The 17,498-nt window shown below is 43.7% G+C and overlaps 1 protein-coding gene across 2 annotated transcripts in view; it reads left to right on the top strand.

Annotated features, from left to right (window-relative positions):
• Positions 1-17,498, top strand: part of Rora (RAR related orphan receptor A) — a 674,381-nt gene that overhangs the window by 464,356 nt on the left and 192,527 nt on the right. The window contains exon 1 of one of the 2 annotated variants that reach the window (XM_087199153.1): positions 5,756-5,872. The exons of the other annotated variant lie outside the window; for it this stretch is intronic. The gene's annotated coding sequence lies outside the window, so the exon portion shown is untranslated. Of the gene's footprint in view, positions 1-5,755; positions 5,873-17,498 lie in introns of those variants that run through there. 2 annotated transcript variants of the gene reach the window in all.

Below are 17,498 nucleotides of genomic sequence, written 5' to 3'. Positions count from 1 at the left end.
ATGAATTACATACAGTGTGGACATTACAATATTCAGAACAAAGAAATGGTCAGAGGAAACTCCAACTTGATGACTTTGCTTTATTTGTATAACTCTTCCGTGCAATACTATAATGTACAATACAACATAAAACTACAGTACTGTACAAACAGCAACAATTACAGTACTGTACGTGGAAGAAGCCACCATAAGGCCATACTGCTGCTCATGCGCCTGAGATGTAAATCCCAGTCCAGGTCCTAAGTCCAACTTGCAGGTCCCAAGTCCTTACATCGCATCTCTGGTGAGTCACAGCAGTCGTTAACTGGACAGGTCATTAAATGAGGAATATCTGCATTGTACTTGTAAATGTGTCACACTTGTAAAATGTAAATGGCGGGAGACTTACAACCTATTCTTTATTTTTAATCTGCTTGTCCAAATTTGAGTGAATTATGTGTCTATAGATGCATGAGGAGGTAATGATTTATTTAGTATTGATATTGTATTTAAAGTGAAAATGAAATAATATCATTATTGGTCTATATTAATGAGCTGTAAGTTACTGTTCAGCCATAGATCATCAACTCAAAGCCACCTCCTCCTTACACAATACAATCCCTGCCCAATACTGCCTAGCTGCATGGTGGTTGGGTGTATTTCAGATCCTTAGTGAATACTGTTGGATGATGAGAGAATATTTGTTTTTCAGTGTGATTATGGTTTAAAAGTAAAAAAGGAAGCATCTTATCTTGCTAAGTTCTCCATAAAAAAAAATAATCACCCAGATGGGAAGGATAAATGAGGTTTTAGTTCCAGTAGCACGCAGGAGAAAATGGAGAGACTCCTTTGGCATTCGTTCTTTTGATACAGAGGAAAAACACTGGGCACGGTGTTTCGCTCACTAATCTCCATTTCCCCCATCTCGGAGTAAAGTGGGGATGTGGCCTATTGTAAGCAGAGGCCTTTCACAGACACTGGCTGTGCATCTGTGGGGAGAAGGTGAAGCCAGGTCCAGGAGTCATTCAGAGGGGACGGATACCTTCCGAGCACTGTGAATGTCAGAAGTGCCCCGCACCTCTCCTAGGGTTTCACTTGGCAGGCAGGCACCCATTGAAACTATCTCCCCTGGGATCTCATGGGATTGGAGATCCTGCTCCTTCTCTTACTGGGTGGGATGAGAGCAATGGCCGGTTCATGTAAGGACAGAGACAGATTCTTTTCACTTTTGAGCCATTGAAAAAAAAAGTCACAAAGAACCTGTCTCAGGCCCTTGGCTCTTCTCCCATGGGTCCCACCTGCTTTGCCATTGTGTCTTTGTTCTCAGCGAGCCCCAGACACCTGAAATCCAGAACTAGCTGCCTCTTCTCTCTGCTTTGTTTTGTGCCTGAAGTTTACTAGTTGGCAGTTCAGAGCTTGGGTTTGTGAGGGATCAGCTGTCAGTGAGAGGAATGTGCAGCTCTTATTTAGGGTGAGGTTGGAGCAGTCTGTCTGAATCCTTGCTTGTGTCTGGAAAATGCTGAGAACTATCACAGCAATATGTGTGCCTGGTGGCCTGGGAATATAGGTGAATCCAAGCAGGGCTCTGTTTGCTAAGGAAGCTATGCTGGGAGTCCAGTGGGTTTTGCAGCCATGACATATTCTGAGACATACAAAAGGCTAAAAAACGAGCACAGGGAAGCAATTACAAAGAAGAGAGAGGAGGCACAGTACGGTTGCATTTTGGGCTATTTTTGCAAAAAAGGAGGAAAACAATGGCTGAATTCAGTGGGATGGGGGAGTTGCCTGAGGGCAGACATAGTCCCCTTCTGGTTACGAACATCAGTGCAATCTGGAGACTTACTGGGGAAGGAGTCCGGCCAACCTGTGAGTGCTGATGTTTGTGAGGCGTGCACAGGAGTTTGCGATCAAAACGATTGTGAATGTGAAAGTTATTACTGCTCAAAAAACACTTTATATCAGGTTAATTATAAGGAGATTCTGTAGTATAATTAGTGTTCTTTCTATGGAGGATTAAGGGGCTCTCCTAAATGGCCTTTTTGATTGCCTTCTTCCCTTTTTTAATTTCCTCCTTGTCCCTTTTTGATTATCTACCCCACGACCCTCAGGGCTCCTCAATGTAATACAATTAAAATAACATTTTTGTGTTAGAGGGTTTTATTTTATGAGCTATTAACCCCCTGCTTGCCTGAAGCCTGCCTTCTCACCTGCACACCCACCCGCCCCAGACACAGCGGTGTGTCTGCAGCCCCGAGGGACCAGTAGGCACCGATGAGGCTGAGACGGCAGGCTGGGCTGTGTGGAGCAGGGGAGAGGGGCAACCTCAGTTGCAGAGATAACTGGATGCTGATGCCCCAGCAACAGAGAAAGGAAAAAGGAGCCCTCCTGGAAGTGCTCGGCTGGTGTTCCTGTGTCGGAGGCTGGGTGTATGACCTTGTCCTCCCTCTGCCGCACACTGCCCCGCACACAGTAGGTGCGCAACGCTGGTCCTTAGTGACCCCTCTCAGAACTGTTTACTTTCCTCGGGTGTGCAATCCCACTACAGCCAGGAATGGAGACGCTTCCACTTGCTTCCCTGTGGGTCCTGCACCCATTCACTCATTGGACTTGCCGTTCGCCTTTCTTTCCTCCCTGCTCGCCTGGAAGGGTTGGTAAGTGGGAGGGTGGCTCTGAGAAGCAGAATGAATGGACAGGGACAAGTTTGGAGCCAGGTAAGCCTCGAGTCACATCCCAAAGCTGCCTTGTCCCAAAGCCTTGCTTCTCACCGTTCTCATTTGACCAGAACGTGGACAACTCTGCCTGGAGACTGCTCTTTAAAATCTCCTTACATTCACTTATCAGTGGCCCAGTGCAGGACATTTAAAATAGGTTTATTTGAGGGACATAGCCTTTGAGGACTTGCCATGGCCTTTCTCAAACGACTGTTAAACCAATCCTTGAGTTAGTAGACACTGAAGAATCTCCCGAGACTTGAGTCACAGTGGTCTCTTCTCAAGAAATTTCCATAGAAAACGGTCAGAAACCTGACTTAGCCATGCACGAGTTAAATAACAATTGGGCACGATGGCATGGATGACTAAACCACACATGATTAATTGTCCAGCAAACAGCCTGGGTGATAAAAACACAGGAAACAAAAGAGAAGAAGACTGTCCAAGCAGGAGAGACAGGGATGGCTACGGTGCTGGCCAAGTTCTCATAAGATAATTAAAAGGACCCGTTCCAGCTTGGAGAGTGGGACTTCTGAATGTAGTAAGTTAGACTGAAGTCACGTCTATTTTATTGTCACTAATCAGGAAGGCATTTCTCCCTTGGAAAAAAATGCTGTTGTTTTCCCAGTTTGATGATACTTGAATGCATATGCTTTACAACTCGCAGAGTAATAGTTGCATAATTTTAGAAGCACCACCTAGACTTGTAGAATGATCCCAGCACAGGCAGGGCATGCTACAGAGTGACCACAAAGGGGCCGCCAGCACCGGCAGCAGGGAGCAGCATCCAGATGTGCCTCTCTGGGAGAGTGGCCGGAGGATCTCAGGCACAGTGGGCATGGCAGAGTGATAGGGCCTCACTCGTTCAGACAGCCCACGTCCAACTTCATTAAAAACCTGCACGGCTCACATGTCCTCTCAGGCACTGACAGCCTGACAGCGAGTAGGACATGGCCTCTCCTTACAGAGCTCCCCCTACAGAGGGACAGGCCCCAGGCGTGGGAGCTCCCACCCACCCCTGGATGGGGTGAGGGAGGATTTGAGAGAGGGTGGGCCAAGGTTGCTGAAGGACCAAAAGACTGGGCAGCACACGGGATAGGAGTCCCCACGTGAAACAGCAGGGGAAACCTCTGAACCCAGCACAGGAAGCTGAGGCTGCAGCCCGAGCCGAGACCCCAGAGCTGGAGCACCTGCGAGTAGAATATGTGGAGATTAAAATTCCAGCCCTGCCTCTTCCTAACAGGGTTTGTAATAACTCTCAGTGCTTCATTTTCCTCATCTGTGCTAGGGGTAATAACTGCAGCAATCTCAACAGATGATCCTAAAGAATAAATAAGCCAGCACTGGGAAAGCGTTTGGAATGTTGCCTGACAGAAAAACCCTCAGCAAAAGCTACCGGTGGTAAAAGTTGCTGTCTGTATTCTGTGTCTGGTAGGGTATTTATTCTTTCAGAATTTAGACCTGTGTGCTTTCCAAGAGAATTTGACATGGCTTACAATAATATGTAGAGGACCCAAGATAAAAATTCAGCAAATAAACCAGGGTAGGACAAAAACAAGAATGGAAATAATAAAATGCAGCCAGGGGTATAAAGGAAGTGTCCAGATGGCATATTAGTAGATGTCACACATCTGCCAAGCCACAGGAGACGAACACCTTTACCTTAAAACTATAGTCTATCCATGACAAGGTCAAGGGTTCCAGAGTTAGATAGACCATCCAGTCTCTAGGTGGCAGAGGTGCCCTGCACACGCATACGTACTGCCAACCTTTGGCTTTCTACCGGATTGAGAGCTTGTCTTGGCCCTTCTTACAGCTCCAAAAACAGCCCCCCCCGCAGCAGTATCTTGCGTATAACAAGCACTCCCAAAATACCTGTACTTCTTGGCGTGGTATTTGCATGGACGAGTGGCTGTAGACCCGCATTGGGTGGCAAAGTGTCTGCACATACTGTCGTGATAGTCCTGCCTGGAGTCCTGCCTCAGACCCTAATAACCTCTTGTGCACTTACCTCCTCATTGTTTGGGTGAGAAACTTCTAGTGCGAATTGTTTGAGAGGATCTATCAGTTATTTTAGTTAGGGAGATTGTTTTGCAAATCGTTTCACTGGAAAAAGTGCTCAATCAGCCTAGCTTACTTTTCTTTTCCCATCCTTTCCCCTTCTCCAATTCCTGGCCTGACCTGAGGGTGAAAATTGTCAATGAAAATGGAATTTACCCTAAATTTTCAAAGAAAATTGTGTGTGTGTGTGTGTGTGTGTGTGTGTGTGTGTGTGTGTGTTTGATTGTGTCACATCTGTTCATTCAACCAATTCAACAAATGCTTTTACATTTCTTTTCAGCAACTTTTCGGCCTCTATATTTATTTAATCCAAAAGTATTACTATTGCTAAAGTGAAACTTCACATAGTAAGCCATGTATTTGTGTATAATCATTAGACTTTTTATAAATTCTGGTCTGCATTATCTTCCATGACATCTTTCCTTAGGGAAGAAGTTCTGTGTCCTAAGAAAATGTCTATATATTATTATAGTGTTATTAATAAAAACTGAAATTCAATTGTCCACATGCCCTTGAAGACCTCAGCAGCCCAAGGACAAGAGTCTGGGGATCCCAGGGCTTCTTGAAAGCCAGTTTTATTGCCTCTTAGCAGAGATCTGTTGAGAAGTTGGGCTCAGTGGGCAGCACACCCTATGAACATGTGCAGAATCCCTTGGTTTCCCATTGCTTGTGGGACATGGAGAGGGAAGGATGGGAGATGGTAAGCAGGATCCTCATGCCTGCTGTTGGAAACATTCCTCCAAGCAAGAAGATCCTCATGTACCAAGGGTGTGGTCGTCCATTCCTTCATTCTTTCTGGATGACCGCAGGAAGGACCAGACTGGCCAATAGTGACCAGAGTCCAGCTTTGCTTGAGGGACCTGGCACGCAGCTCAGCCTCAGGCGAACAAGGAAGTGAGTCCAGTGTAGCAGCTGAAACAGGGAGGAGCATAAGGAGGTGAAATCCTTGGGTGGGCAGGGCCTAGAGTCCAGGAGGTCAGGAGGTGACAGGAGCAGAAAGTGGAGCAAAAGTTCTGAGTCTTCACAAAGGCAGAATTCTGCTGGTGACATCAGCTGGTTCCATGTGGGAGACCCAGTCCCTCAGGGGTTAACAAAGCCAGAAGCAGGTCAGAGAGCTGCAGGTAAGTCCTCTCCACTGAAAAAGCAGGATAGAATATACTCTATTTGTATGTATATAAAGAAAAATCTTGTAAGGAATAGTTCACTGCGTGTGTGATTTTTAGCTGCACCTCTGTTTACTGGGTTCTTTTTATGATTTTATTTCCTGTCCTTTTTTGGATACTGGAAACCAAGATGTTTTTTAATGACATGTAGCTGATTTCATTCACTGATGTGAATGATAAACCATATATTGGTGACACATTGACATTTTCTTGAAATTTAGAACTTAAAAAAATAGTACTATACATAGCTAAGTGAAAGAAAAGAAACTAGAGACTAGAAGAAAAGGTCAACAGTGAATAGTGATGACTTGAACTAGTGTCATTTCTTTGATAGATTTTCAGTAGAAAAGGATTAGTATAATGTCACTAATTGTGATCATTTAGACTCTGGAGAGGCAAACCTATGACAAAATAATTTGCTCAGCCAGTGAATATAGGCATCCTTTGTTGAAACAGTCACTGCATTTCAAAAGAGCTGGTTATGCACCTTCTGTGGCAGTGGTGGCAAACCCATGGCACAGGTGCCGCAGCAGGCTGTTGTCATTGAAAGCTCTAAAGGTTCGTCATCACTGCTTTATAGTAATTCTTTAAAATGAATCAGCAGGGCCAGGATTTAGCTCAGTGGTTCCGCCGCCTGCCTCACAAGTGCAAGGTCCCAAGTTCAATGCCCAGTACCAAAAAAAAAAAAAAAGAATCAGCAGCTTATGAAGAGTGATCCCCAAAGAGAAGATGCTCTTGCGGGGACAGGTGCTTCTCATCAGAGACAGCCCTTTGCAGAGACAACCTTTTTCAAATTGCAAAGCCTTTTACTTGTGTTTTAATTTTTTTTAAGTTTAATCCCTGACTCATCTGTTATAGAAGTGTTTCATACGTAATTGTTCCTTTTAAAATAGCCTTGTAGGGCCAGGGATTTAGCTCAGTGGTTTCGCTGCCTGCTGCGCAAGCGCAAGGACCCGAGTTCGATCCCCGGTACCAAAAAAAAAAAATAGCCTTGTATATCTGGAGTATAAATAAGAATCCAGCATTATTTTTTCTACTAGGGGAACAACTTGTTTAGTAGCACTTAAGAAATGGCTATTTACCAAGTTTTTTGAGGATACTTGTGTCTTCCTTCCCCCAGGGCACTTAATACTATGAATTCTACTTAGGGATGCTCAATACATCTGATATGTGTGGGTAAATAAAGTATATACTGAAATCATGCACATAAGAATATACAAGAACATCACTATGATGGAATAGATTCACTCCTCAGAGACATACTTGGCTATTTGTGGTTTCAATTTCCTTTTATCTATTTCTGACTCAGAACTTACACTAGCAAACTTGTGTAGCTCATGAGAACTGTATATAAAATACCAAAACTGTGTTTTGGTCATTCAGAGTTTTTGTTAATTTGGTCAGTCCTCCCACCAGCCCTTAGTTGAGCTTAATGAGGTCATGCTTTTCCCTCTCTGGCTAGGCCAATTTCTGTCCAAAACACAAGTCAAAGAACTTGTAGTCTCTATGTCTCTTCTGCCCTGACTCATTCAGTGACCTTCAGAATAAAGGCTGTGCTACCCCAGGAAAGGTGGCTGTAGGGATTGCAGTTTCGAACTGAGCTTTCTGGCTGACTGTCTGACTGGTGGTCTATGCTGTAGGAAAGGCAGTGGGCAGGGAGACTCTGGGGCGTGGGGGCAGAGGTAGGAGGTTTAAGAGGACCATCAAGCTGAACCAAGAGCAGGATGGGGCTTTTGGGCAAATCGTGTTTGAAAACCCTAGCAAGCCCCCAGACGAAATACAGCCAATTCAAGCCCAAGGAAGACTCGAAGTCATACCCACAAACTCTGGGAAATTACAGCCAACAGTTATTAGTCATTCTTACGGGCAATAGAGAATACCGTTTTAAAAACTACTCAAATCAGGAGCGATGAGTAAAGAGCTGCTCTTTCCTGGACCAGATAATAATATTACCAGGGTGGATTCAAGAAATTCACCAGAGACCTTGGTGCATGCTGCCAGCAAGCTTTGTTTCTTGTCGCGTCCAGCCTGCATAGAGGTGTTCTCATGTTTGTGGGGGAGCCATCAATCCATACAGTCCCCAGGAACTCGCTTTTTTCAGCATAAATGATTAGTGAAACAGAGCAGCCACTCATGGGGATTGTCAAATATACTGTTGATAAAAGGCAATAGGGCCCATTCACACATTTTATGTTAAAGAATCTGGATTTTGACATTGTTAACCTCCATTGTGCTGGTTTTCTTCTTCCTCTTCCTGTTCATCTTGAGCTTTGTGACCAGATGGGAGTCCTGTATGCTACCTGGGCCCAGAGAGAGAAATACAGGGGTGATGGTTAATGGTTGAGGGCATCAGGCTAGCTCTCATATGGGTCAGAACCCATGCACTGGAAGGATGCAAGGGAGCTTGCTGAGTGTGAGATGTTGTCCTGAAGTAGAAGTGCCCAAGGCAGAGTCACTGGCCTAGTGCTTACAATAACATGGAGCTGTGGGAAGGACTGGATTTCAGTTTCCTGCTTCATCCTTCTTCAAAATGTTGCCTTTTTTTTTTTTTTTTGTAGAGACTAGAAAAGGACCCATAAAGGAAGGGTTTGTAGAATCTAAATGCCTCTCCAGCAAGAAGGTATATTTTGCATCTCCAGAAGGTACTACTGCAGTGTAGCTCTGCTCATGCTTTCAGAGCTGGCCATACTGCTGCTTCTGAAGCATGCAACACACTTCTGTTACCTGCGGACCCCCTCGCCCACCCCGACTTCAGTTTTACCAGTGCCCAGGTGCCTCACCCAATCCTTGAAGTAGGAGTCCACAAGGTGAATTTTCTAACAAGCTGACTTTTCAAAGGCTTTTCAGCTCTTGAAAACATGAAAGCCATGTTTAAAAATTTAAGGGTCTGATATGTACCAGTTCTGTGAGCAGCAGCAGGACTCAGCTTTTTGCAGGGCCACAATTCCCCAATCCCCAGCTCTTTAAATTAAGATGTTTGTGACAGCTACTTGCACTTAATGGAATGTGCATCAGATTGGCCATTAGTTATTGCTCGGGGTTTTTGCACCTATTGCCTGTACTGCAAAAGTCTGTATTGTAGAAACTACTTTAGGGCTTCTTTAAAGAAACTCTATTTAACTGGGGTTAGATTTTTTTTAACTTTTATTGTGAAAATTTCCAAAAATACTCCAGGGCTGAGAGCAAATGCAATCCTTTAGTGGACTCAGCGTTAGCATCAGCAGCCATCAACATGTTACCATGATTGTCTGTCTACCCCTCCTCTAAACACACACATAAACACACATTGTTTTTTAAATTTTGCTATAGTATTTCCATGAGAATCTCAGTCACCTTGTCATCTTAGTACTGAATGCTTCGAGGTAAATATTTTTTTTAATATTTTTATATTTGATCCCTGGTACCAAAAAATATGGTTTTATATAACCATAAAACCATTATCCAACTTAAAATTAATAATTCCTTCATACTGTATAATATTGAGCCCATTTTCAAAATTAGAGTTGATTTGATTGGATAAAGATCAAAATAAGGAAGAAAAGCTCTTTCACAGAATCATTGTGCAGCTTTAATTCTGTTGTTAACAATCACTTGGAAATGCCACACACACACACACACACTCACACACACAGCTATTTTCTTAAGAAGGTCAACAATTGAACCTGGGGACTTCTTCACCTTGAGACTGGATCAGGAGCCTCTGCTAAATAGAAACTTTCCCCAGGTCATGAGAGTATCCTGTATCTATTGCGCCATGTTCAGATCTGAAACAGCGAGTGTTATTTTTCTTGTGGCCAATATTTGTACAATTCTTTTTGATTTTCACCAGTGGAAGGCACATGGTCTTAGTGTACCTTGGAGAGATCCCTTTTCCACATATGAACGACTTCCTCATCTGCTTCTGGCAAGTGCTGTGCTTTGGGTTAGGAGGAGGTCAGAGTGTAGATGGGTAGGCGGATTCCTGCTACCCAAGCTCTGTGTATTAAGTTCTCATTATTCCAGCATGGCTCAAGTTAGCTTTTTGAAGTCTATTTCCAACATGGCGACAGTGTTGATGAGAAAATCAGACTTAGCGAATGATCCTTATTCATTCAAATGTGATTAAACCACAGACACATATCTGTCATTCATATTTAACCACAGCCCCTCTTCTAGAGTGGTTTTTCCTGTTTGATTTGTAAATCTAACTTCATTTTATCGGCTAGACTGCTTTTTAAAAGTGGACAATCACCTTTCTCAAGGTGACTATCTTTACTTCTCTCCTGTCACTTCCATCTTGAATTCCACAACAAGGAAAAAAACCTTTAGCACATGGGTAGGTGCAGGAGTGGCATCTGAATGTTCCATCAGAGATGAGAAGAGAAACAAGCATTTGAGAAAGATCCTTCCATCTGTGATTAATGGATGGACAGAAAAGTAAGAACTGCCCAGTGATACCCACGCTATCATTTATTTTACTAGTATGCCAAACTAAATGTTCTTATTCCAACTTTACCATGTTGGCATAGTTTTGCTGATCTAAAGGCCCCACCTAGAGAACATGGAATGTTAAAATAAAAACGCAGCATTTTGAGTAATCATCCAGAGTGTCCTTACCTAAAACCCAGCTATTCTAGGGCCTGGTTGTATATGAAGGTTTGATCTGGATATTTGAGGTGGTGTCAGCATATAAAAGCAGCTCAGTAAAAACATGTTAATTATTTCATGAGGCCAAAAGATACCAACTTACAAATAATAACAGAGGATAATGAAGCAGCATAAGGGTGTCCCGCACACGTGTACAGTGTGTGTGTGTGTTACTAGGGACTGAGCCCAGAGCCTTCACACTCAGCTATGTCCTCCACCCTTTGTTTTCTTTTGATTTTTTAAACACAGGGTCTCCTTAAATTGCCCATCCTGGGTTCAAACTTGCAGTCCTATTGCCTCAGCCTCCTAGAAGCCTGGGATTATGGGTGTGCACCACCACACTCACCTCATCGTGATTTTTAACATTGGGTTTTGCAACTTACTGCCCAAAGAGGAAGCTTATACCTTGCTTTCCACCTTCCGAGGTCAGAAGCAGATTTTTACTAGTGTGCTTTACGTATTACAGTCCCCATAGCCTTCTCCAGTTCACAAGCTGCTGTCACTCTTGCAGCACTAATTTGGGGCAAGATACTTGAAAGAGGAAAGAAGACTGGTGTTTATCGAACTATTGTGTGTAAGACACAATGCTGGGTGCTGTATATCCTCTCATCTCCAACGACAAGCTCATGCCTGGGTGTCTTGGCCCCATATTACCAATGTGTCTCACAGATGAGAAGCACCTGGCTAGGAAGTGGTATTGCTGAAATTCGAACCCAAGTTTGCCTGCTGTCCCAGTGCTACCGGCTGCCCCCTTTAGGTTGGCAGCTGCAAGTGCATGCCGAAAAGAAGGAAGGAAGCTGGTTCAAAAGGAGGAATATGGGTGTGAGCAAGGGAAGAGTCACAAAGGACATTGTAGCTCGTAGAGGTGTGCTATCCCAGCCATAATGATCTGTGGCCCACTTCTTACCCTATTAAGAACAATGACAGATGGGCTTGGTCTGTAATCTTGCTCTTCTAAGTTCAGTCTGGACTGGAAGTTTTGTCATCTCCTATGAGCTTGTAAAGGAGTACAGAATTTCAAGGCCCACCCAGACCTACTGAATCAGAATTAGCATTTTTAATAAGATTGGCAGGCAATTCATCTGTACTTTAAACTTGGAGAAGCACTGACCTAGAGGCTGGGAGAAATGAAAATTAAAGATGCTGACTGAGTAGTTCTAGGATAGTGTAAAATCATTCTGGGCAAAGGAAATTCACTACATTTGCTTGAGAGGAAGAATCAGAATTTTTTATTTTTTCTTTAAGTGTGACACAATTTCCTGCAACTGTGAATTTTATGATTGGTGGCTTGAACTAGGAAATGAATCTTTCCTTCCCCAAGCGTTTTAGATTGATTTCAACTACAAAGCCATGAATGTGTTTTTATGCACATGCACACAATTATGTATATGATTAGAATAAAACTAACCTATGACTGACGTTATTGGAAACCACTGCTGGGCCCTGGTTGGAGGGCTAAAGGATCTCAATTGTGTGTTCATATTTCTTTTCTAAAAATACAATTTTGGTTTTGTTTTTCAACATGCAGCACAATTTGCACAATTTATATAGATGCAGACCTTAAGAAAGAATGAAGTTGTGATTTTTATAGTGTTATTTGCCCAGACTGCTTCTACCCTCCTTAGTCCCAGAGAAGCTCTTTTAGGGGACTCCTCTGAAGGTCTTTGGAAGTGACCTTTGTGTTACATGGGCCATTATTTTCCCATCTACCTGTTCTTTTCACAGAGGTTAGAAGAGGAGGAAGATGCTGGCTGTGCCTCACACTTCATTGAAAGAAAATTCTCAGTATTTACTGTTTTCATACTTCCGCTTCTGCATTCCTCACCCCTTCTTGCTCCTTACCATAGCCTTGTATGTTGGATTCCTCTCCTTGTAGGTCTGCTCGTGGAAATGATTCTAGGCTGGGAGGCATGGCCAACTGCTTTCATCACAGAGCCTGCTGGAATAGGCATAGGATGTTTTGTATAAAGCTGTTTCTCCCTTGTAGGAAGAGGTAGGATCAGAAAGTCTTGCAAGGACTAATGCTTTCCAACCACACAGTAAATCAACCCAGACTCCAGAGGCATCTTGGTGAAATACAAGACTTTGGTTCCAATTCCTCCCTTCCCCCTAATTAATTAGAAAAGTTTGGTCATATCTCCTGAACTCAGTAACTCTTCTGGCCTTTCGGTTTAAGGATTCCATCATTCACTCTACAAAATCATAAGACCACATTTCAACTGTCTCACTAGATGGTCTGTTTTCCTATGTGGTCACACAGCACATCCATATATTATCAGGCTGGAAAGGTAGAAGCCCATTTTGACATCCAAGGAAGCCCCATAAACACAAACTTTCCATATGGGAAGGAAAAATCATTCTTTACAGAAGGAATTAAGGAAGCATTGATTTGGTTGCTCTTGGATTTCTGCAAAGCCTGGTTTTAGCCCCTGAAACCACCTCACTCCTTTGAGATGGTTATAGAACTTTACTTCATAACCCTGTGAAATCTTAGCTTGAAAGCTGCGAGTTGGCACTATGCAGCTAACCACTATTACTCTGCATTACAAACACTGCTGTAAGGCTTGAATCTTAGAAATCAGGTGCTTTCCATAAAACACTGAAGACACTAGCAGCTCGTGTGTATTCAGCCCTTACTATGTGGCTGGAGGAGAACTGGGAACTGTGTTAATGTCGCTGTATTGTCGCAGAGACTGACAAGGAAAGGTTTTGTCACTTACTCAATCCTCCCAGCTGCTTGGGATGGCCTGAGGTTTAAACACAGTCAGTGGAGGACGTTACATCAGCTGCCTCCTATGAGAGTATTGCTCAGGGCTGAATATGACTCAGTTGGGAAGGAGAGAAAATGGCAAGATCGGAATGCTCAGGGAAGTGGACTTTAGAATGTTCTTTACTTTTGGATCTCTTCCTCCTTGTTGCCACTGTTCAGTCTCAGTTTCACAAAACTCTCCAAATAATCCATTCAGTATTCCCTGAGAACTGAAAATGCTGACAACAGGGACTGAGAACTTTAAGTACAGAGTTAAACATTGCCTTTGTATTTCTGCCAAACTGATAAAAGGTGCCATTGGGTTTCTTAGTAGGTGAAGGGGGATAGGAGGAGCTAAGAAGCCATTTCCTCCAAACAACCAGAGGAAGAATGTATCCCTCATGGGGGCCAGTTCTTGTCCTCTCTGGCTTGAGTTGATTGCTGGTTTTATCACATTCGTTTTCTTATGGAAGAAGGTTATGTTAATAACTATCCTCTTCCTCCATAATTTAGAACAATTTGATGTGATCTTTTTTTGCCAGGGAAGTCTTGGCTATGGTCTGAAGAAAACTAGATGAAATGGAAAATCTGTTTGCCTTGCTGATGCATGTAACCTAAACTGTTGTTTTTTCTCTGCTTAACCCAAGTTCTCCCACAGAGGAGAGAAGTCTGCCGAAGTAGGCCCCTGAGGGGGAAATGGGAATTCTCACCCCACTTGATTGGCAGGTCATTGACTCTGGCCGCCTGGGCTCCCAAGCCCCAGTGCCAGCAGTCATGAAAGGCTCCCTGGAAATGTGTAGAAACTGAGCAGGTCCTTGTGGGCTTTGGAATGAAGGTGAGCCTCAGGCCTCTGCAGGAATTGCCAAAGCTTAATTTGGAACCCGAGGTCTTTAACGCACAAGACTGCAGAGCTTGGGTGGGCACTTGAAGCTGGCAGGGTGCATTTTAAAAAGAGAAGCCAGCTAGGTGCAGTGGTACATGCCTATAATCCCAGCTACTTGGGATCCTGAAACAGCAGAACCACAAATTTGAAGCTAGTCCAGGCAACTTGGGAGAACTTGTCTCAAAATAAATGGTTTAAAGACTAGGGATATAACTCAGCACTCCTCAAGTTCAATTCCCAGTACCACCAGAAAAAAAAAAAAAAGAGAGACTGCAACGGATCTAAACCATCATGTGAACCTGATGCTAAATGGCCATTGATGATGGCGTCACTTCCTTTAGGCAGTAGGACAGTTGTGGACTGTGTAGACCAGAGAGCATGCATCCTGCCCAAAGATAGCAGTCACACCTGCAGATCACATTTAATTGTATAACACACTGGGTTGACAGACATCCTAGAATAAGTCTTCATCCCTACATCAAGCCAACCATGTTTTCAGTGTATTGTATTTAGGGTAAGAGTTCCATTTGAATATCTTAGCCACTCTAAGAGAACAAAAATCACTTGTGATATTCAAAGAAGAAAACAGACTGTCATTGACATTTCAGATTACATTTGTTTTTTTAAAAATCAGTGTATTATTAGACTGCATATCACAAAATAGTTTTGTTGTACTGTTGCAGAAAAAGAATTGAAACTGCTATTATAATTTATAGCATCTCGAGAGTGAACATGGGAAGACTAAGAAACTTGCTATTTTATATTTGCTTCAATAAAGTTGTTTAAATTTTGGATCTTTCTAGTAAGTCGTGGAGGCTAAGGTGGGTTACTGCAAGCTTTGGAGAAACCTGGAAGGCCGAGAAGTGGTGGTACCATCTACCCGCCCCCCCCCAAGGAAGTCATCCCCAGAAAACTCCTGGTTCTGAGGGGTATCAGGACCAAAGGAGAAGACAGAGCAAGAAAAAAAGGGACAGAGTCAGGGATGGATGGGACAGAATTAATTAGCCATCCTTAGGATCACCCTCACCCTGGCTCCCTTGTCCTCTGTGGAGCAGCTCTCCAAAGAGGGGCCCTTCTGGTTCCAGGTATGTGGACTTGGAAGCAGCACATAGCAGTGGGGAAGACAAGCCCCTTTAGACTACCCTTGTTGCTGTTGGCTTTTAATTAGCTGTTGCCTGAAACCATCCATCTTCTTGAGTACTGTAGGCAACTTCTCGACATTTATTCATTGTATATTTATTTAGTACCTATGTATTGATTACCTGCTCTATGCTGGCATCTCTTTGGGCAAAAAGAAATTGACAGTTAAGGAAGACAGGGATGTAGTCCCAGGCCCGCAGAAGTTTGTAGTGTAGAAGAGGGAAAGAGGAATGGGCATCAGCGATTCATTGCAGGTGAGATGAGACATGCAGGGCTTTGAGGGCATCTAGGCCATGTTGGGAGCCACACAGAGGAAAGATGGGCATCCCAAGGGGCTGTGGGGAAAGAGGAACCCTGCTCCACTGCTGGTGGGAGTGTAGACTGGTACAGCCACTGTGGAAATCAGTATGGAGATACCTCAAAGAACTAGGACTGGAAGTCCCATTTGACCCAACTATTCCCCTGCTGGAGATCTTCCCCAAAGAATTAAAAGAATCATACCACGGTGATATATGTGCGCCCATGTTCATAGCAGCACAGTTTGTAATAGCTCAAACTTGGAAACAGCCCAAATGCCCATCAACTGGAGACTGGATAAAGAAAATGTGGGGTTTTTTATAAAATGGACTACTACTCAGCCATAAAAATGAGAAATTAGAGACATTTCTAGCTAAATGGATGCACACTAAGCCCATACTCTTAAGTGAAATCAATAGGACACACATGTGTAAATATCGAATAGTTTCTCTGGTTTGAGAAACTAAAAGTGTAAATAAGGACTAAAAGGTCCAACAGATAATGTGAAATAGGAAGAAAAGGGGCAAAGGGGAAGGGGAAGTGGGAGGGGTAGGGGAAAGGAAAGAAGGGAATGGAATTAATATGAGAAAGTGAAAAATGGAAACAAAGTCTTTGTAAATAGGGAGGGATGGAGGGGTTGAAGGGAGGGCAGGGGAAGGGGGAAAAATAAGAACCAAGAGAGATTATGTAAAGGTGCAAATTTCCAATGATGAATGTCATTATAATGTATACCTAAAATGTACCAATAAAATTAATTTAAAACAAAATGACAGGGATCCCCATCCTTACAAGAATTCATAGAGGAAAAACGTCCTCTGGGATAGATTTGTCTAACTTGGGCTGCAGGGAGGAACCAGGCTGAGAAACCCAGGTAAAAGGAACCCGGAATTGGAATTCTAGTCTCAGTATACTACTTCCTAGCAGCATGATGTGCTTTGCCATTGCCTCAGCTCCCCCTCCAGGTGATGGGCCTAGGGGAGTCAGCATGGGGGCCTCTTTCTGCTGAAGGTCCTGAAGGTCTTTTCTGTGTGTTGACCTAGTGGGTGGGAGGTTTAGCAGCAACGCTTCCCTCTTCTGAGGCTGGGACTGGTGCAGTAGGAAGAGCTTTGCCTCTCCAAAGCAACCAGGAGCCATCTGAAAGGCTCACCGTGCTCCTCCCGCTGCTCTGGGGGAGGTGGGCTTCCATGGGGCTGGGGAGCTGAGAGTTAGGGTGCACATGGAATAGCGCTCGTCAGTCAGGCCCCAGCGCACTGTCCTTGCCTCGATAGATGCCTCAGCATCTCCTGGACCACATCCTGGATGAGTCCTTTATCCATAGTCTTTTTGAACACTCAACATGGAAGCATTATGTGTTTTGTTTTTTAATGTTGCTCTTAACATAAGGAGAAATCTGTCTTCCCAAATCCAAGTGCCAGGCAGGGTAGGGCTCTGTGCAGAGTGGCAGAACTTGGGTTGGAATCCAGTCTCCAATCCTGCCAGTCCTCCGGCTTTCAAATGACCCTGAGTCAGTGAAATCAATGTAAAACATCCCAACAAACCATGCACTGGATGTTTACAGCCTCTACCTCTTCTACACAGTATGGCCTCAGGCTCAGCCTGCAGAGGCAGGGTGATGTACAGGAACAGGACAGCCTTCAGATCAAAGGAGCTGGGTGTTCAATCCCCAGTCTGGCTTAATAAGTAATGAGATTTTCCCTCTTTGAGTTTCTTAATGAAATGCAAGTGATACTGACCAGTTCTTAGTGTTGTAGAATGATATAAGATCTACATGCAAAACACTTGGTACATAGGAATGATAGTTGGTATTAGTCTCTGCTACTGAAAGGAAAAGAGCCTTAAATGCAGTTAGTTCAGAGATGAATTTACTTGGAATTCACCAGGTTCCCTGA

This window comes from Heterocephalus glaber, unplaced genomic scaffold, assembly GCF_053883595.1.
Source record: "Heterocephalus glaber isolate CG9 unplaced genomic scaffold, H.glaber_assembly_v1.0 deba00001689, whole genome shotgun sequence".
In the NCBI taxonomy this organism is placed as follows: domain Eukaryota; kingdom Metazoa; phylum Chordata; class Mammalia; order Rodentia; family Bathyergidae; genus Heterocephalus; species Heterocephalus glaber.
Note: the sequence above shows the minus strand (reverse complement) of the source record. Positions and strands in the feature narration are given on the sequence as shown.